Here is a 22418-nt window from a genome sequence, read left to right as displayed (position 1 = left end):
AATTATGTTGAGGTATGATCCACTTTGCTGAGAGTATTTATCAAGATAGGGTGTTGGATTTTATCAAATGCTTTTTCTGTATAGATTGATATGATTGTGATTTTTGTCTCTCAATTTGTTTATGTGATGTATCACGTTTGTTGATTTGTGGATATTGTTCTGTCCTTGTATCCCTGGTATAAATCCCACTTGTTCATGGTGTATGATCTTTCTAATGTAATGCTGGATTTGATTTGCTAGGATTTTGTTGAGGATTTTAGCATCTATGTTCATCAAGGATATCGGCCTGTTGTTCTCTTTCTTTGTGGTGTTTTTATCTGGTTTTGGAATTAGGGTAACGCTGGCTTCATAGAAAGAGCTTGGGAGTGTGAATTTTTCTTGAATTTTTTGGAATAGTCTGAGGAGGATAGGTTTTAGTTCTTTAATATTTTGAAGAACTCCCCTGTAAAGCTGTCCAGATCATGGCCTTTGTTTGCTGGAAGATTTTTCATTTTTGTTTCAATTTCTTTGGTAATTATTGACCTATTCACGGACATTTCTTGTAGCAATATTTTTTTCTGATGTATCTCCTTGGGCAAGGGACACACACACAAAAATAAACAAATGGGACTACATCAAACAAAAGAGTTTTTGAACAACAAAGAAAGCCATCAGAAAAATAAAGACAACTCACTGAATGGGAGAACATATTTGCTGATTCATCGGATAAGTGATTAATATCCAAAATTTAAAAAAGAACTTACATCTCAACACCAATGAAACAAACAATCCAATTTAAAAATGGGCAAATGACCTGAATAGACATATAGGTGGCCAATTTATATATGAAAAGATATTCGAACTCATAAGTCATTTGAGAAATGCAAATTATAACCATGAGATATCACCTTAGACCTGTCAAAATAGCTGTCATCTATAATAATAAAAGCATAATAATTTAATTAAACCAGAGGTCCTTCTGGACAAAGTTGGAGCTGCAAGGGAAGCCTGGGCCCTGGTTCCAGAGGAAAGCCCATAGCACCAGCCAGAAGAAAGAAGGACTACTCTTGCATAAATTTTGTGCATCAGGCATTTAGTCAATAAATAAAAAGGGAAGTGTTGGTGAGAATGTGGAAAAAAGGGAACCCTTGTGCACTATTGGTGGAAATGCAAATTGTTGCAGGCATTGTGGAAAACACTATGGAGTTATCTCAAAAAATTAAAAATGAAACTGCCTTATCACCCAGCATTTCCAATTCTGGGAATATATCCAAAGGAACCAGAAACACTAAATCAAAAGATTATATACACTTATATTCTATTTGAGAGAGAGATATAGTATACAAATATGTAATATAATTTGCTGTTTCTTTGGGTCCTCTAGAAAGTAGACATAGAAATAGATGTAGGAGTGAGAAAGTTTAGTGGGGACGAATGCCAGTAAAAGAACAGGAGAGGAAGGGAAGTTGGGCCAGAATGCTGCACCTGACAATATCTACATCCAATGAGGCACTCCAGAGCAGAAATTCCCATTAGGATAGGTGAGGTTCTTATATTGACACATTGGCTAGCCATTGGCTAAGATTACCCATGGAAGAGTTATCACCTGTGCTTAAAGCTGAGGCAGGTCCTGGAGCCATTAATTAAGGCTAGAGGCTGTTAGCCACACAAGGCAATAGAAGGAAGGTCTGAGAGGGGCATCTCTTCATCCACTTTTTTTTTTTTTTTTTAGATACAAATAGGAAGAAAAAGTAATGTGGAAAGTTTATTTAAAATAGGATAATGGAGAAGGCCATTAATGAAAACTTAAATAATCAGAAACATGGAAGTTAGCCTCAATTCATTTGAGAATCTGGGGTAAGGATATCCCAGAACAGGGAATAACAAGTGAGTTGGTGCTAGCATGTGAACAACCCAGTGTAGCTGGAGTGAATAAATTTAGCCCAAAGAGGTAGGAGATGAGATTGTGAAGATAGGCTGAGAATATAAGTAGAAAAATAAAGACCATGATTAGGATATTTTTCTGAGTATTATGGAAGCATTTGGACAAGAGAAAACCATGACCTGATTTACATTTTTATGTCACATTAGAGAATTGTGATTTGCACTACAGTATTAGTGGTGGTAGGTGTTCCAAGAGGTAGAATTCAAGTATATATTTAAACCTTGGCTTTCTGATGGGTTGAATGTGGGAGATGAGGTAAAGAGAGAAGTCAAGGATGACTTCTGGACTTGTGGCTTGAGGAAATGTGAATGTAAGGAAAGAAGGGGAAATAAACAGGTTGTGGTGCTGGTGGGCAGATAAAGAGTTATTTTGGATATGCTAAATTTAAGGTGTGTATTAGATTTCTAAGTGACAGGTAAGCAGTTTAAGAAGAGTATCACAAAGATCAGAGAAGTAGAGATTGACTTTAGGAGTCATTGGAATATAAATGAAATTTATAGCAAAAAATTGGATGAGATCAACTATGGAAATGAGTATAAATAGAGAAGTCTACTTCTGATTAAGTCCCAAGGCAGTCACAATTCAAAAGGAGAGGTAGAGAGGAAGAGGTGGCAAAGGAGACAGAGAAGGAACAGTCAGACTCATAAGAACACCAGAATATGGTATCCTGGAAAGCTAACTATTAAAAAAAAAACAAAAAAAAAAAACAGGAGAAATGATCGACTATGTCAAATGTTACTGAGAGGTCAAGTAAGATGAGAACTGGGTGTTGACCTAAGGAAATGATTAAAAGGGAATCAATGATGAACGTAAAGGGAGCACTTTCATAACAGTAGTGCTCTGAGGAGGAGAACCTTGTTTGAAATCAGGAAAAGGAAATTGGAGTTTGAGAAAAGAGAAGCAATGCAAAATTGTATGTGTGCATGTGTGTGTACATTTTATTCCTACAAGGAATTTTTTAAAAGGCACTAGACATTGTGTCCTTTGGACTACATTTATTACTCTTTTAGATTAGAGGTCTGAAATATAGTTGAGGTGAGTTAGTGAAGCCAGTTAAGTTCTACTCTAACAGTTTTAGAATATAAGTGGTGCTAAACTCTTTATAAATACTGTACCTGGATAAAAAGAGTTGGATAAATTTTGTTACTGCAAAAGTTTTCACCTTGGATATAAAGAGCTAAATATATCATTATAAATTATAGTATAAACTATTTTGTTTGGAGCTGCATTCCATTTACATTTCTGCATTGATAATTAAACTAGTAGAGAAAAAAAAAAAATATTGGGTCGGCAACTAAGTAATTGCGGGTTCCACACATATATGGCTTCAGTTGAATTTTTAGGTTTGCAGACGTAGTACAAATGTAAAACACATTTTGTTATTTGATAGTTGGCTATTCAGCTGTTAATCAGTAAAAAAAGTTTTTTGATCTGTTTTGTAGTTTTCGTTTGGCGTTCGTTGAAAAATGGAAAATCAAAAGGAACATTTTCGTCATATTTTGCTTTTTTATTTCCGCAAAGGGAAAAACGCATCGCAAGCTCATAAAAAGTTATGTGCTGTTTATGGTGACGAAGCCTTAAAAGAACGGCAGTGTCAAAATTGGTTTGCCAAATTTCGTTCTGGTGATTTTTCACTCAAAGATGAAAAACGCTCTGGTCGTCCAGTTGAAGTTGATGACGCCCTAATCAAAGCAATAATCAATTCGGACTGTCACAGTACAACACGTGAGATTGCAGAGAAGCTTCATGTATCACATACATGCATTGAAAATCACTTAAAACAACTTGGCTATGTTCGAAAACTTGATACATGGGTTCCTCACGAACTGAAAGAATCACAGTTAACGCAACGCATTAGCAGCTGCGATTTGCTAAAGAAACGTAATGAAAATGATCCATTTTTAAAACGACTGATAACTGGCAATGAAAAATGGGTTGTTTACAACAATATCAAGCAGAAAAGATCGTGGAGCAGGCCAGGTGAACCAACTCAAACAACATCAAAAGCTGATATTCATCAAAAGAAGGTTTTGTTATCAGTTTGGTGGGATTACAAAGGAATTGTCTACTTTGAACTCTTACCACCCAACCGAACGATCAATTCTGATGTCTACATTGAACAACTAACGAAATTAAACAATGCAGTTGAAGAAAAGCCGCCCGAATTGACAAATCGAAAAGGTGTTGTATTCCATCATGACAATGCAAGGCCACACACATCTTTGGTCACTCGGCAAAAATTAATGGAGCTTGGTTGGGATGTTTTGCCACATCCACCATATAGTCCTGACCTTGCACCATCTGATTACTTTTTGTTTCGATCTTTACAAAACTCCTTGAATTGTAAAAATTTCAATAATGATGATGATGTCAAATCGTACCTGATTCAGTTTTTTGCTAATAAAAACCAGAAGTTTTTTGAACGTGGGATTATGATGCTGCCTGAAAGATGGCAAAAGGTCATTGATCAAAATGGGCAATACATTACAGAATAAAGTTATTTAGTTCCATGAAAAAATTGTCTTTGATTTTCTTTAAAAAATCCGCAATTACTTAGCTGCCGACCCAATAATTGGTAGTTAAGTTATAATAATTGTGGGCTCATACATACTATTATTATTATTACTAGAGGCTCTGTGCATGGATTCGTGCACCAGTGGGGTCCCTTGGCCTGGCTTTCGGGGATCAAGCTGAAACCAGCTCTCTCCAACATCCCAGAGTGGTCCCAGATTTTGAGAGGGTACAAATAAGATCTGGATTGAATATAAATCTTTGGTTAATCTCTTCCTGCCCTCCTTCTTATCTCCTCCCCTCTGAGATTCATCAGTCTGTTCCATGTTTCCATGCCTGTGGCTTTTGCTCCTGTGTTGAACGTTTGCTCCCTGGTGGCCAGTATACATCATAGCTAGCAGTCAGCTGGCTGAACAGTTGGCCGGTCACTTAGGCTTTTATATATATAGATATTGTTTTCACATACATGATCTCATTTAGTATTGAAAATGATCCTATGGATGTCCTTTATAATGAGAAAACTGAGGCTCTGCACTGCAGGTAATTTTCTCAAAATCACAGCTAGTTTCATACATGGAATTTGATTGGGAGTCTGCCATTAGGCTCTTGCTTACTCTGTTGTGCAATGCTACTTCTTGATTTAAAATTACCAAACAACTTAGAAGAGGCAATCATTTAGGCCCTGTATGACACCAATCAAAACTTTTAAATACTTCAGAATGAATTACAACTCAGTAATTAAAGATCTAGGAATTATACATGTAAATTAAGGTCAATTATTTTGTTGTTTGTCTTCCTAAAGAGAATACTTGGTTAAATAATTATGACAGTTGACCTAATAAGTAGAAGTAAGTATCATATTAAAATATCTTTTTTGAAGTTTTTAGGTTTTGTATATATTTATAGTATAGAAATGTACTTGAAATTTATTTTTAAATTTATTTTTAATTACAGTTGACAGATAATATTATATTAGTTTCAAGTATGCAACATAGTTATTATATATTTGCATACTTTATGAAGTGATCACCCCCAAAAATCTAATACCCATCCGAGACCATACTTAACATTTCTTTTGTATAGAAATTAAATTATATAGCTTTTAACATTTTTAAGACCAATATACTTACATATACAGAATTATGAAATTAAAAAAAAATTCTTGACCTTGAATACATTATAAATAAAAGGAGTAAATAGGCATATTTGGTATTGATAGATAAACAATGCAAAGATGAACACATTTATTAATGATTGTATTTAAAATAGTAATCTGAAGCTCCAGTGTAGCACCAATTATGAATATAATGTTAAACTGATTATGTATTTCAGAACTATGGCAACTGTTACCTAGGTAACCACAAAATTATATAATCTTTAGTTTAATTTATTAAAAGTTTTTTTTTGAATTAGCTATTGCATTATGTAAAATAATCACATAATTTAAAGTAATTTGGAATTGTGTAAAACAGATTTTTAATTAAATTTTTATATGATTAGAGAAGATAAACTAATTGTAAAATTTGTTTCAGCTAAATATACCAAGCAATATGTGCTAATCACTTATTACACATTTTCCCCTAGAAAATTAAATATGTTCTGTACTGTTTTTAGGGAATTCTGATAATTTTTGTATGAATTGCCTATTGATAGACATTTTTATATTATACCTACTTTTTTTCAGTGAGAAAAGAAGCACTGACAAAACTTTAAAAAAATTCAATGTACATAAATATGCATCTTTAGTTTCCATTTATCTTTCTTTTTCATTATTTTAGCATGATTCTGCTGCCTTGATATCGAGGCAGACTCCATTCTCCACCTCCCAGCTAGTTCTATTTCCAAGTTAGGGGACTAAATTTTCTCTGAAAACATGTGAATGGAAGTGATGTGCACTATGTATGGACCTAGTCCTGGGAATGCACCACCATACTCTCTCCTGCCTGTTAGCCAGACGCATTCTTAATGGGGTAGTGACCCAACTTTAATCATACAATCAATTCAAGGCTCTAAGGAACGGTGGAAAAACATGAACAAAGGAACCTGGGTTTTTGAATGACTGCATGGAACAGCACAGTCTTTTGACCTGGACTGCTAACTATAGACTATCAGATGACAGAAAAATACATCTTTGTCTTTATCAGTAAGCTACCTACCCAGTTCTTATAGCAGCCTCGCCTAAATAATACATACTGATTTGACTAGATTAAGTGAAAGTAGGAATTTCTCCTGATACTTTCTCAAATTCACAGGTTTAAATTAATTCATTTCTACCCAGGCCATATTCTTCCCTGTAATGACATCAGTTCCGGTGATACAATCTTTCACAAACTCCTCGCCAGTTATTTTTATCATTTAGATCATATGTGGCTCTAACTCTTATTAATGCTTGCTCTTTTTGCTTGTGATTTTTCTTATTGTAATGTTTTTAACATAAATAGGAGGAGATTGCTGTCTTACCAAGACAACCAGGAGAGGCATATATACAATGCAATTTTGTTAGAGAGATTTAACTCAACCTGATTGGTTTCCTTGTGTGTTTTTGGCTACCCTTATCCTTACCACCCTTACTCTTGTGATTAAAATAACACAAAGTATTCCATAGTTCACCTGTTTTCTCTCCTTTTAAATTTTTGTACCTCTGATGATTTACATAGATTCTGATTGAAATATAAAATTAATAAGTTTTTTTAAATCCAATAATTTATTTTTCTAAATATATATTTTGTACCATATATCATTTTGTATATAATGCATTTTATATGTTTTCTATATAATATTTATTATTATTATTTTTCATGCAGTATACTTCTCTTTTTAATTCATTTCCCAGCCAATGCTTCTCATTTTACAGAGGAGACATTTTTGAGAGATAGAAGGGATTTCACACAGCTTCTAACTAGAAGAAACAGTTCTCAAACACGGTTCCTCTGACTCCAAGTTCATTTTTATTTCTGTTTTCTAAAGAAAAATGGAGGAGGTGCCAGAGTGTACAGTGGAAATATAAGCACAGTCAAGATCTTGGGGAAAGAAGGGGCATAGAAGAATAGCAAAGACAAGTAAGGGATAGAGAGAAAGATTTGCAGGCATACGGGGAAGTTGGCCTTGTTTCAGGTAATTTATGGTTGTATGGTTGAGAGGTTCCATTGAAAGTGACTGTTTTTAGGTATCCCAATATTGGAAGAACACTTTTGTTGTCAGACAGGTTGAGAATTCCTAATGATCTATGTGGACAAATGATCTACGTCAAGAAAAGACATAAGGGTCCTGGTCAGGGCTGGCAGTGTTTGAAGGTATGTGGCATTGTGTATTTGAAGGCCCTACTCTAGCACTGCCTCTTTTGACATTAATAAGAATCTCTTTACTGTGTTTTGTTAATTTCCAAAAATGAAAGCATTAGCATAAGGAATTTTTTCATGCTGATTTACCATCATCTGGCTCTTATTTCCAGCTTAGTTACAGACTTATTTATGGCTTTATCATCTTCTTGTTCCTCTTTAACGGATCTTCCTGTATTCTCTTTATGTAAAATTTATCACAAAGTTGTTAGAATGTAATGAAGTAATAAATGTTTACTTTTATATACAGTGATAGATAAGGTGGTATTAGTGAGGATAGAAAGACATCTCTACAAGAAGCTTCAAAAATATCAACAGTTAAATCTGAGAAGTCAAATATTTTTTTTAAATGATAAAATTTATTTTGCATCCTCTTTTAATCTTTTAATAATATCTTTATGTAAATATTTCAAGAAATGTCAACTGAAATTTGTTGGGTTGTTCTGCTTTTAGTAATGGCTACCATTTACACATGTGTCTGCATTAGCTTGCTGAAACTGCCATAATGAAATACCACAGACTGGGTGGCTTAAATAAGAAATTTATTTTCTCAAGTTTTAGAGGCGGAAAGTCCAAGATCAAGGTGTCAGCAGGTTTGTTCTCTTCTGAGGCCTTTCCCTTACCTGGCAGGTGACCATGTCCTCACATGGCTTTTTCTTTGGGCATATGCATCTCTGATGTTTCTTTTTTTATTTTATTTTATTGATTTTTTACAGAGAGGAAGAGAGAGAGATAGAGAGTTAGAAACACTGATGAGAGAGAATCATCGATCAACTGCCTCTTGCACACCCGCTACTGGGGATGTGCCCGAAACCAAGGTACATGCCCTTGACCAGAATCATACCTGGGACCCTTGAGTTCGCAGGCCGATGCTCTATCCACTGAGCCAAACTGGTTTTGGCTCTGATGTTTCTCTGTGTGTCCTAATATCCTCTTCTTATAAGAACCTATTCAGATTAAATTAGTCCCCACCCTAGTAGCCTCATTTTAACTTAATTCATTAATGTCCCTATCTCTGGAACAGTCACATTCTGTAGAAATGAGGACTAGAGCTTCAATGTAGGAATTTGGGGAGGGGAAGACACAACTCAGCTCATAATAGTAGCTAACATTTAATAAATGCTAATGATGTATCTGCACTATTCTAAACTCTTTTCATGTTCTGGTTTGCTTAATCTATGAAACACACCTATAACCTAAATTGCCACAACCTTTTGCAGCAAGGATTCAGAATCTGGAGAAGGGGCCACGTGCAAATTGATATACTAAATAAGAAATATAAATTTGGAAGGCATTGGGGGAACCAGATGCGGGCCCTTCTCTTGTGGAATGGCTCCCCAAATCTTCAGACCCATAGCTTTTTATTTACTAGACTATACATTTTCCCTTATGCAAAGCCAACCTGCATATCAAAGGTAAGGTTTGAAAAATAGTAAAAGATTATCAGATTAGGATAATCTTATGTATTCATTGGTTGATTTATATATGTGCTCTGACCAGATTGAACCCACAATCTTAGTCAAGGGGATATTGCTCTTATAACTGAACTACTGGCCTGGGCCTTCATAGCTTTTTTAATTTTCCCCCACTTGGATTTATCTATCTATCTATCTATCTATCTATCTATCTATCTATCTATCTATCCATCTATTTATTTTAAATCTTCATTGTTGAGAGTATTATGTCTTTCCCCCCCTCCCCCCCATTGACTTCTTCTAGCCCATTTCTACTTGCCCCAGGCCTTTACCACCCTATTGTCTGTGTCTATGGATTATGCATATATGCATACAAAATTTTTGGTTGCTCTCTTCCCACTCACCCTCCCAGCCTTCCCTCTGCAGAAAAACAAGGTCACTGTGCCTGCTACAAAAATAATAAGCGCCCTCTTCTGACCAACATAAACAACTGCTACTTCATAACCAATTGCAGCTTCAGCATTACTCTTGTCAGCTATCTACTATCAGAGATTTTCAACTTTTTCATCTCATGGGCACACATAAACTAAATAATAAAATTCTGCAGCACACCAATAATATACTTTTTGCAGATCTGACAAAAAAAAGTATAATTTTGACTTATTCACACCAGATGTTATTGTTGTGTTGGTTATTGTAATTTTTATATTTCATAACATAAGGAAGAAGAGGTCAGTTCCATGACTAAATAGTCAGGTATTGCATGCTTTAAAAATTCTTAGGGCACACCAGTGTACCTCTTCAGCACACCCATGTGTCTTGGCACACTGGTTGAAAATTGCTGATCTATATGATAAGATTTGTTAACATACCAACCCAGAATTATGTCTGCTTTCTAACAGCATCTAGAGTGAACCCCTGCTTTCTTAGTTTCTCCTCAAAAGCACCAAACCAAATCCAAAACACTCTAATATACTTTCTAACACCCTCTTTAGCAAGCATGTCAAACTCAAAGGCTAATATAGGCCAAATAAGTGAGGCATATGGCCCAGAAGCCACGAGTTTGACATGCCTGTAATGATGGCCCACAATTCCCCATGCATCTTTTCCCTTACTTCAGTGAGAAATAATCACAACTTGTTCAACTACAGGTGTAGGCATTGATAAAGGTAACTGCTCAACCAGATTAAACACACACACACACACACACACACACACACACACACACACAAAATAAAAACAACAATCACATTTATGCTACTTTTTTCCTAAGTGAGAAAGACCTAAAAACATCTTCTTAGTATATAAAGCTTTGGGAGTTTTTAGGGAGAAAGATATCTGCAGTTGAGACTATTTCTGTAGGAGAGAAAAAATTTCTTCCATTTGAACACCTCTGTTTTACTTTTGCCTCTACAGATCTCATACTCTGTTCACATATATTTCTAGAGTATCTTTAATTTTTGCTTGCATAAAACTGTGAAGTTTTGAATATCATTTATTCCATCTTGTTACAATGACTGTCACACATGGTTTAGTATAAAGCTCTAGTTTTATATATTCTTATGTTCTTCCTACGCACAGTGGAAAAAGAAAAAAAGATTGCTATCTGGTGTTTGCTGCCTACCCAATTTAGTTGCTCACTGTCCACCCACTGTTCTTTTCTTTGCACCTTCTGCCTCTGCTGCAATTTGAGTGATCAAATTAAATGATAGGCCTAATTAACTGTAACAATTTTGTCAGCTTCTACATGAAAATCTTCTCCTTTTTTCCTTGCAGAAAACTGCTTTATACTTTCAGCTTATTACAGTCTGATAATTTATCCAGTTCTTGCCTACATATACACATTCAACTAATTTTGTTTGAACATCGAAATTCATGTGCCCATATTCTCTGGCTTAAAAACCCCTTTTCTCCACTATGGTTGCATAGCAACCTCTGCAAGGTGTGAACAGCAAAATGACTTGTTATTGGGTGCTTAGAAAGAGCTTTTCAAGTATCATTGAGTTTGATAAGTAAATATTTTCTCTTATACTACTTTGGTGTAAATATATTTAAAGAGGGATGGTTGGAATCTGCGATTAATCAGAGAAAAATAGAATGTTTAATCAAAGAGAAATGTTTAGACAGGTTGACCTATCAGCTGGTGTGACAGATTCAAAGATTTCTGACCTCTGTTCAAACATGAGGTTCATTGAAATAATAGTCCTCAGATGCCAGGTGCTGGAGGTAAAGATGTATCAGACACAAACACAAGTGCTAAGAAATTTCATAAAATAGATAAAGTTCTATTTTTCATGGCAGTTGATCATCTTTCCTGGATTCCAGTTTAGGCTTTGGATCTGACTAAAGCTACAGAAGTCAGAAGGATCAGTCCCTGCGGACCCTCCTTTTTCATTAGAAGGACAGTTTCATCTTTCAGAATAGAATCTGTGGTTTTGTTGTGGAAACTCTAACCTGGAGGAATCCAGGTTGAAAAGATGTACATTTTTTTCCTTTTTATTGAGCAGGTTGCTATTTGTAGAATTTTTAATTTGTACTATCCAACTTTTCCACCCACCATCTGCTAATGTGCCTAATTAAAGTGTATGTACATGCAGACAACTCCTTACTCCTGACTGTGGCATACCAGTGAGTATTTTCTGGTGCATATTTGTCCTCTTATTGCATTATACTACACATTTTAGAGTTATTATTTAGTGTTTTATTCATCTAATATTTTTAAAGCACCTGTTTCTGTCTGAGCTGCTTATTTTTGTCTGTCTGGGTGGCTTCACTATTAATGTCTAAGACTGCACTATTGATGTGATTTGTATTTTACTCAAAAAGATTCAAGACCAATACTTTATTGACTCTGAATCTGATGTCTGTAATAAACTTGTGACGGTTAACTTATGAGAGAGCAGGAGTAGGCCATAGAATGCATAGATAGTTAGACAACCATTTCTGTGAGGGTGTTTCTGGAAGAGATTAGCATTTGAATTGGTGAACTCAGTAAAACAGATTGTCTTTCCCAACGTGGATGAGCCTCAACCATTCCATTGAGGGCCAGAATCAAATAAAAAGGAGAGGAAGTTTAATTCACTCTTCTCTGCCTGCCTGCTTGAACTGGAACATCAATGTTCTTCGATGCTTGGTGCTCCTGGTTTTCAGGCCTTCCGACTGGTAGGCTCTCAGGCCTGTGAACCACACCACTGACTTTCCTGGGTTGCCAGCTTCTGCTTCTGTAGGGTAGATTGGGACACTTCTTAGTCTCCATTGGTTCTGCTTTTCTGGAGAACTCTGAAAAATATAAAATTCAGGGATCAAGATTATGTAAATATCAATATTCTAATGGAGGGAAAACTTAACATATTCATTGAGCACCTACTATGTTTCATTGTCTATTATATACTACTGTCAATACATGCAACAATAAGGTGGGTATTACTGTATGACTGTTAACTGATGAGATAACCATATATCAAAGAAATTAGGAAAATTGACCTATGTCACATAGCTTAGACTCAGAATAGGTGTTATTCAAACCTAATTGACTCTAAAACTCATTCCTACCACCCCATTCTGATGTTCAGGGAGCCAACATTTATTGTTAGATACTGGATAAAAGATTTATATAAATTGTATGTGTAATATACTCTCTAAGGTTCTCTGGATGCAACAAATAATTGTATTCCATGACTTCTGAGCTCAAAGTCCTTATAATGTATTTAAGGTTATTAACTGCAAGAGACAACATTAAAATGTTTGAGAAATAGAGATAATTGCTGTAAGAACTGATAGAAAGGACTTTACTAATTCTCTCAGGTCAGCTTGCAGCTTGATACCCCAGAAGCACATATTCATTTTATATGTTTCCTTTAATATAGGAACAGAGAGTTTGCTGCTTTTGTCATAAAATTGCAGGAGTTGCTTTCAGCTCTATATTTCAATTTGTATTTTTATGACCTTTTAAATTTTAAGTGACTGTGGTTTGAATAGGTATGTCTCAACTCTATCATGTACTACATGTGTGATTCTGGGAAAATTACCTCTTAGTGTCCAAGTTTTTTCATCTGTAAAATGTATATAATAAGAGTAGCTAGTTTATAAGTTTGTTGTGATAATTAAAATAATCAAATGTTATATTATTATGTACATATTAGTTTATACCTCTAACATTTTCCTGGTGAATATTTCTTTTTATTGTTGAATCACTTTTTATGGATTTTGTAATCTATAAAGTCTATTTTGTCTTCTGCCAGCTTTCTTTCCATTAATATTTGCTATCAGTATTTGATGCCTTTTTTCTATCTTTCACTTGTAATTATTTGGGATCCATATATTTTAAGTACAGTACTTAAAAATTATGTTTAGTCTATGGTAATTATTGTTAACTAGAGGACCAGTACGCGGAATTTGTGCACAGGGTGGGGGTGAGTATCCCTCAGCCCAGCCAGCACCTTCTCAAATCTGGGACCTCTCAAGGGATGTCCGACATCCCTTTCACAGTTCAGGACTGCTGGCTCTCAGCTGCTCACCTGAATGCCTTCCTGATTGTCCCTAACCACATCTACCTGCCAGCCTGATTACTCCCTAACCACTCCCATGCAGCCTGATAGATGCCTAACTGATCCCTTGCCAGCCCAATTGCCCCTAACTGCCCACCTCTGCAGGCCTGGTCAACCCAACTGCTCTCCCATGAAGGCCTGGGTCCCCCCTAACAGCCCTTTCCTGCAAGCCTGATCCCCCCCAGCTTCCCTCCTCTGCCAACCTGGTCACCCCTAACTACCCTCCCCTGCAAGCTTGATTGTCCCCAACTGCCCTCCATTGTAGGCCTGGTCCCTCCCAACTACCCTCCCCTGCTGGTCATCTTGTGGTGCCCATCTTGTGTCTACATGAGGGGCAGGATCTTTGACCACATGGGGGTAGCCATCTTGTGTGTTAGAGTGATGGTCAATCTGCATATTACTCTTTTATTTAATAGGATAGAGGCCTGGTGCTTGGTTGGGGGCCAGCTGGTTTTCCCTGAAGGGTGTTCCTGATCAGGGTGGGGGTTCCTTGTGGTGTGGGGTGGTCTGGGCGAAGGGCCTGTGGTGGTTTTCAGGCTGGCCACACCCCCTGGCGACCCAAATGGAGGCCTTGGTATCTGGGATTTATCTTCTATAATTGAAACTTTGTAGCCTTAAGTGGAGGCTTGGACCAGCCAGGGTGTGTGGAAAGCTTGTCTTCCTCCATTACCCAGGGGAAACCCAAGCCTCCCTCCTGCTTGCTCAGTGGCCACAACCATCTTGCTTGGGGTTAATTTGCATACTCACTCCTGATTGGTTAGTGGGCGTGGCTGGTGGGCATGTCTTCTGGGTGTAGCAGAGTGGTGGCTAATTTGCATATCACTCTTTTATTAGGCAGGATAAATAAATCCCAACAAAAGTGGCAGCAGCCTTGGAGCTGGAGCTGGAGCTGAGCAGGAGGCTTGGGTTGCCCCCAGCAATGGAGGAAGCCAAGCTTCCTGCCCTGGCTGGTCCTGGCCTCTGCTCAAGGCGATAATGTTTCAATTATAGAAGATAAATAAATCCTAGATACTTGCTTCCAGCAGGTCCTGGCCTCCACTCAAGGAGGTGCTGAAAAACAAACAAAAAAATAGAAAATAGGAGGACCTTGGGTCGCCGGGGGATGATCAGGCCAGGATGGGATGGCAGGGGCCATTGGGGGTAAGCAGATCAGCAGGGGGGCAGGTTGGGGGTGATCAGGCCATCAGTGGGGTCAATTGGAGGTGATCAGGACAGCGGGAGGGGTCCAGTTTGGAGTGAGCAGGCCAGCAGGGGGGCTGTTGGGGAAGACCAGGCCAGAGGTGAGGGAAGGTAGGGGTGAGAAGACCAGCAGAAGGGGCAGTTGGGGGTGAACAGGCTGGCGAGGGGCATTTAGGGGTGAGTAGGCCAGCAGTGGGGGGCATTTAGGGGTGAGTAGGCCAGCAGGCAAAGTGGTTAGGGGCAATCAGGCAGGCAGGTAGGCAGGTAAGTGAGATGTTGAAGCCAGCAGTCCCATATTGTGAGAGGGATGTTCAACTGCCACTTTAGGCCTGATCCCTGATCCTTTGAGGGGTCCCAAATTGGAGAGGGTGCAGGCCAGGTTGAGGAAAATACCCGCCCCCATGCACAAATTTCGTGCACCGGGTCACTAATTTGTTAAATATTTTGTATTATATTTGCTACGTTTATTTTTATTTTCAAGTCTTATCATTTATGTACATAGTACTGAGTAGAATTTATAGGCATTTTGGTGTTATAGGATAAGTTTAATTTGGGATGGCTTATAGGAACCTTTTGCAAATAGAAAATGACCATGTCCTGTAATCTTAATCATTTACTCTGTGGGGCTGTGTATTCAGGTCCATCATAGCAAACAGAGAACATTTAACCCTGGTGGCTACTTTCAAACAGGATACCAAGTGGACCATTTTTATGAAAGTGTCTCTAAGGATGAGTCTCGTACAAAGGTGATTAAGGTTACTAATATGTTTCCTTAGGGTGTGCCATGTATGTTGACATAAAGAGTAGGAAAAGCCCTGGAGTTTTTCAGGATACATCATACTTAGGACATGTTGCATTGCCAGATGGCAAATAAGGGTGAGAAAAAGTCCAGAAAATATTGGGTTCCAGCTAAGACTGTGGCACAACCAGAGTAGGTATCTGTGGGCGTTTGTGAAAGGGACACATAGACAGAAACTCACATACAGAAGAATATTTATAACAGAATTAGAGGCCCAGTGCACGAAGTTATGCACTTGGGTGGCCTGCGCCCTTGGGGGGTGTCCAACTGCTTCGGAGGCAGGAGAGGCTCCGGCCACTGCCTCTGTGCTCACCAGCCTTGAGCCCGGCTTCTAAGGGCTGAGGGATGCTCCTCCTGTGGGAGCGCACTGATCACCAGGGGACAGCTCCTGCATTGAACATCTGCCCCCTGATGGTCAGTGCACATCATAGCAAGCAGCTGAGCAACCTTAACATATCATTAGCATATTACACTTTGATTGGTTGACTGGATGACTGGACGACCAGACACTTAGCATATTAGGCTTTTATTATATAGAATATGCTTATAGGTACAAATAAGAATGTGAATACCAGCAAATCAGTTGGGTAACTAGACCAGTTTGTGTTGCTTCCAGGTAAGAAAAATGAGGTTCTCAAAGTAGGCTGAATGATGGTAAATGTCTTATTCAAAATAAGGTGGGGGCTATTTTTAGAGATTAACAATTTCAGTACAGTAAAATATCCTTGTTTTTAAGTTATATATGTGGTTTAGATATTTAGGTTTTAGGTTAGATTTGTAGGCTTGTTTATGATCTTGAGATACACAAATCACAGAAATTGCTATCTTTGTCACCTGGTAGCAGATAATTGTGCAGAGTTATTTTAAGCTATGGCAGTTGGTTGCATGTATTACATTGTGACACATCTCCACCCCTCTAGTAAAGACATCCCACTTTAAATGTGGTTCTTGTGGCTTCATTATCCACATAGCGTGCATGGTTGTTTTCTGCTAAACTGAGCTCCTTTAAGAATTTCACACACAGGAAGAAGAGCCAAAATGTAAAGTTCTTCTGAGCTTCCATTGTAGCATAATAATTTAGGCCCATCAATTTCAATCATAAGCATCTGAGGAAGTTGTGAAGTGAAATTTGAATTGCAGACTCTGGCCACTATATTATGCTGTGAAACGAGGGATTCTTTTATAGAAGGTGTATTAAAAGGACTGGGTGATGTCAAAGATTGGGAAATAAAACTATGAAGAACCAGAGATTTTTTGAATCATTGGATGTTCTCATTCATAAATGAATTACTTTATCACTTATCATTAATTACCCTATCACTTACCATTAATTACTATTTTAGGAATGTTTGGACTTCCTTAAGGAAGTAGATATGACATTCAACACTAGGACAATAGAACGCATCTTGTTCAAATTGTATACACAAATAATATGACACAAATGTCCCAGGATAAAAAGTCTGAAATAACTTTGTAAGTTGGGAGTATGTGAGTATATTAAGTTGATTACCTTATTATTCAGAGACAGGGTAGTTCCTTGATCTAGAAGTGTGTGCGCGTGCATGCACGTGTATGTGCGCACACATGTGTTGGAACAGGAAAAGCCCTTGGAAAATTGTGAGTGCTTTTTATAGATAAAAGATCATCAGTTGGTATTCGAGTGTTCCAGTGTATTTTTGTAAGGTGTACTATTTTGGTTGCATAAAATGGACCCCAAGTTATACCAACTTATGAAAAAAAAAACACACCACAAAACATTGCCAGGATCCTGATATAGGTTTCAGAGTGCAAAATTGTCACTTCAGAAAAGTAGCAATAAGAACAATTCTAGGATCCACAGTTATTGATTTAGCGGCTTGAATGCCAACAAAATAGTTTTGTTTGATCGCTTAAATAAATCATCTTGACCTTTCTTTGCATTTTGCATGCATATGAGCTTTCTTTGTAGAGAGGAGGGGTGGTGGTGTGTAAATGACACCTAGCAGTTTCCAGATGGTTGGGGATAATTAGTGGGGGTGAGTGAGTGAGTGAGTAAGTTGACCCTTGAACAGAGAAAAAAGGTATGACATTTTACTTTTAAACTTAGAAGCCATGATCAAATTTACATGTGTGGGAGAAACTTGCTAAATCAGTTTTATAGTTGCAATTCAGAGACGAAATAATATAGGAAAACGATGGGCCACTGAGCAGGACCCTCATGCCTTCCATTCTAGGGTTAGCTCCAAGATAGGTGGTAAAAAAGGACCCCTCTGAGTTTGAGGATGTGAAATTAGAGTGAACTTGTGAGTTACCCACCACCTGGTTGCTTGGTAGCAGAATGACACATTGCACTGATAATCATGGTGTGGGAAAATGGAACTGGGATAATTGTATCAGATGACTCAGCAGAAGAGTGTACAGTAGGCATATTAAATTGAGGTAAGATCTTTTACATGTGAAGTTCTTCAGAAGCAGATGCTAAGACAGAGTTTGGGGTGTAAGGTGTATGTTAGGGGTTTAATACCTTTGAAAGATAGGGGGAAAGAAATAGGAAGGGACAGAAGAAGTCTAACTGTGATATATATGTGGCCAAACTCATGGAAAGTTTTGGAATAAGAATTGCTATTTAGCGTTTCCTGGGTCGGTCAGAATGGCTGGGTGATCTATCCCCCTACTTTGTTTATCACTGGACTTGGACCACCCAGCAATGTGTGTGAGCCCGGGCAAGGCAGCGCACGGCAGCTGAGATAGACTGAGAAGGGGCTGGCAGCTAACGGCGCTCTCCTGACTGCATGCCCCACATCTGGACCCCAAACCCTTCTTGAAAGGAGACTTGGAATGTATCTTGATCTACAAACGCTGTCATGAGATATGAGAGTCAGCCATTGTTTTCTTTTGTTGCTGAGAATGATGAGGACCTAATGGATCTTGTGGGATGACAACGGACAGAGTGGAAAATATCAGGGACAAATTCTTGTGGTTGGTTATTGACTTAGAACAGCAATTTTCAGCCAGTGTGCCATGGCAGGCACATTGGTGTGCTGCAAGAATTTTTAAAATATTCAATGCCTGACTATTTCCTCAGGGCACTGACCCCTTTTCAGTTGGATTGTCAAATAAAAAAATAATAACATCCAACACAGTAATAGCTGTCCAGTGTGAATAAATCAAAATTATATCTATTTTTTTTAGTAAGATTAGCAAAAAATATATTGTTTTGGTGTGCTGTAGAATTTTAGTAATTAGTTTATGTGTGCCATGAGATGAAAAAAATTTGAAAACCACTGACTTAGAGAGAAGGTAAAATCCCTCCGCAGTTGCCAGTGTAACAAAAAGAGCGTATCAAAGAACCTGGGTAGATTTTACTTTAATAGATGAGAAAAGAAAACAGATTGCACTTCCTACGTCGAAATCCAACCTCCTACCTCCATGTCATGGTGTTGTGTAAACCTACTTGACTTTATGTCATTGGGGAGGTGGTCTGAAATAACATAAGTGTTTTGGAATTGAATATTGTGGTGTGTTGTTGTTTTTTTCTATTTGGTAAAATATTGATTCAAAATGGAGATAAAAATGTATTATACAGAAACCAAAATTTAACTTACATATCTAGGGACATAATTTATAGCCACTTCAAATTAATTTAAATAAAACTAACTCTTGCTATTTACTTTTATCAAAAGAATATAATTGTTATAAAGTCTTTGGTTAAATTGGACCAGGTTAAATTTAATTTCTTAAATTGTCTTATAAGAAATTAGTGACTGCTTTCAAAATATTTTATTATTTTCATGTCTTATATGCTTACTTGAAGAAAGTGCAACTTACTGCTGTGATGTTATTTGAATACATGCTAACCTCAGCCCTTTCCATTATATTCCCTTGTCCTGAAATGCTCTTCAACAACATTGTATTCCTCTTATATAATTTTGTTCCTTGCTCAAATATCACTTCCTTAGACAGACATTTTCTGGTCTAATTGCTTATATTTTCTTAACATAATTTAATTTAGCTAAGCTTTGATTTCTTTAACTGTTTATTACTATTTGATATTATATGTTATGTTTTTTTGTATGCTTACAGACTGTCTCCTCACAAGAAAATAGTCTATGAGGGCAAGACATTGTTTTAATTATAAACCCCAGCTCCCAACATCTGGTAGAGGTTCAATAAATATTTGTTGAATGAATCAATCAATGTATTTAAAGATTTACCAATTCCAAAAATTCATTTAAATTTATTCCAATGGGGGAAATTTATAAATTCTCTTTACATATCTTCCTACATAAAATACTTCTGTATTCATTTAAAATAATGCCTCTGAAAATAATTTTAAAATATGAAGGCAGTCAAATGGCCTCATTTTGAACATATTTTCAGGCAATATTAAATTGCAGCTTCTAAAGTATATTTTTCTAGATTGCTGAAACAATGAAATATTGTCAAATGTGATAGATTAGCATTATTAATCATATATTTGTATTACTATATTATGCTTCATGACCTTAGCAAGATTGCATTTTGTTAAATTGAGGGAGACACTTTTGAGTATAGCTCAGCAGTAGTTATCCTTGGAAAAATAGCATTTGGGTTACAGTAAAGTTAGATACCCATGTTTTCCAATCATGGGATTAGAAAGGAAAACGTGCTTTTCAACACTTACACATATGACTGCTGTTTCAATATATTAATGCTATTATTCTTAGAAAGTGGGTTTTTTAATGTTTTTTTTCTTTTTTCTTTTTAGAACTTCTACAGATTGAGAGGAGAAATGAAAAATGGAGTGCAGATAAGTGACAGATGGGCAAGACTTGTCCAGACAGGACATTTGATACTTTAGTTTTCTTCAAATGTGTTCAATTTATAAGAAGAGGACCAGTAAAGAAAGTGCTTTAGAATGAAGTGTTTTTATGACATATTTCATTAGCTTATTTATTAATTTCTTAGTCACTTAAATTATGTAATTTTAGCTTTTCCTTTCTCAAGATTTGTGAAAAAGTAGTAATGGATTAATGAGATAAAATAGCTCAGAGTAGCTAGAAACTGGATAATGCTCCTATTAAAAATATGATACATGGCTTTGAATGGATGCCTTTAGTAGACAATCACATTTATTTCAGAAAAACATTATGTGTGTTGCTGAGCATGAAATGTTATTTAGCTATTTCCTATTTTCATGTATTAAGGCACATCTCCAAAAACAGTACAAATGTCATAGCAATAATCTTTAAAATATCCTATGTAATAAAAGGCTAATATGCAAATTGTCCCCTTAAGAGGTTGACCAGGAGACCAGGAGTTAGATTGCTCGCTATGACGTGTGCTGACCACCAGTGGGCAGTGTGGAACATGGCGGGCGACCAGCAGCGGCAGTGGGGCGCTGAGGGAGTGGGGGAAGGAGGAGGCAGGAAGGCCAGGAGGTGAGGAACCTGATCAGCCCTGAGGGCTGGCCAGGCCTAGGGACCCTACCTGTGCAAGTATTTCATGCACCAGGCCTCTAGTTATATATATAAATATCTGGCTATTGCTGGGACTTCTACATATTATATTTTTCATCACTAGCATCTCCTTTAATAAAATGTGGAAAGTTGCCGAAACCGGTTTGGCTCAGTGGTAGAGCATCGGTCTGCGGACTGAAAGGTCCCAGGTTCAATTCCGGTAAAGGGCATGTACCTGGGTTGCGGGCATATCCCCAGTAGGGGGTGTGCAAGAGGCAGCTGGTCGATATTTCTCTCTCATCAACGTTTCTAGCTCTCTATCTCTCTCCCTTCCTTTCTGTGAAAAATCAATAAAATATATTTTTAATAAAATGTGGAAAGTTCTGTGATAGGGAAAGGAGGATGGGAGTAAATTATGATCATTTAATATCACAAAAACTCCTCTGTACATGTCTAGAGCATGGCAGAGAGGAGGGCAGACAGGGTAGTGACAGCCCAGGGTCAGCCCTCTTTGTAGGGGATGTTGTAGTGTTCAGGCTGGTGGAGAAGGAAGATCGTGGGCCCTGAGCCCTAGGAGGTGATGTGTGGGTTGGTAGTACCCCCTTGCCATGGTTTATGTCTTCTATCTGAATGGAGATACTGAGGGCCTGGGCCAGCAGATAATGTGGATATGGTCACTACTCATGCACATGGGCTCCACCTCCTAATGGCGGAACTCCTTGACAGTCAATCCACCTTGATGATGTTGTTGAAGAATGCACTGTCATGCTGAAGGCAGTCTGAGGAGAGCAGCTGCAGGTAGACCACGTTAGTCCCAGGTGCTCTAGGCATTGAAGGAGGCCAGGAGGTTGGTGACTGAAGTATGCATCTCCCCTTGCTCAATCAGGCCCATGGAAGTGTTGTATAAATACTTAATTGTGAATTTGGTGAAGCCAGGGAATATCAGGTCCTCCTTGCTCTTGACAGACAGTCTGGAATTGCTGCAGTTATGGAACAACCAGGAAGGAGTCAAAATAAATATATGGGCTGCCCAGTTTGTTGGTGTATAGTTGTTCATATAGTCTCTTATAATCATTTGTATTTTTGTGATATAAGTTGTAACATCTCTCTCAATTATGATTTTATTTATTTGTGTTCTCTCTATTTTTATTTTTATTTCTGGTAGCAAACTTGTTTTTCTTTTCAGGAACCAGACTTTATTTTCATTGCCCTTTTCTATTTTCTTTTTAGTTTCATTGATCTTTTCTATTTTCTTTTTAGCTCTAATCTTTATTATTTCATTCTTTCT

At 37.4% G+C, this 22418-nt stretch overlaps 1 pseudogene; it reads right to left on the bottom strand.

The window, feature by feature from the left end:
- Window positions 1-21631: 21631 nt before the first annotated feature.
- LOC118729533 lies at window positions 21632-22187 on the bottom strand (annotated as a pseudogene).
- Between the last annotated feature and the right edge of the window lie 231 nt (window positions 22188-22418).

This window comes from Pipistrellus kuhlii, unplaced genomic scaffold, assembly GCF_014108245.1.
Source record: "Pipistrellus kuhlii isolate mPipKuh1 unplaced genomic scaffold, mPipKuh1.p scaffold_m20_p_3, whole genome shotgun sequence".
Lineage (NCBI taxonomy): Eukaryota > Metazoa > Chordata > Mammalia > Chiroptera > Vespertilionidae > Pipistrellus > Pipistrellus kuhlii.
The sequence above is the reverse complement of the archived record's forward strand: the minus strand, read 5'-3'. Positions and strand labels throughout refer to the sequence as shown.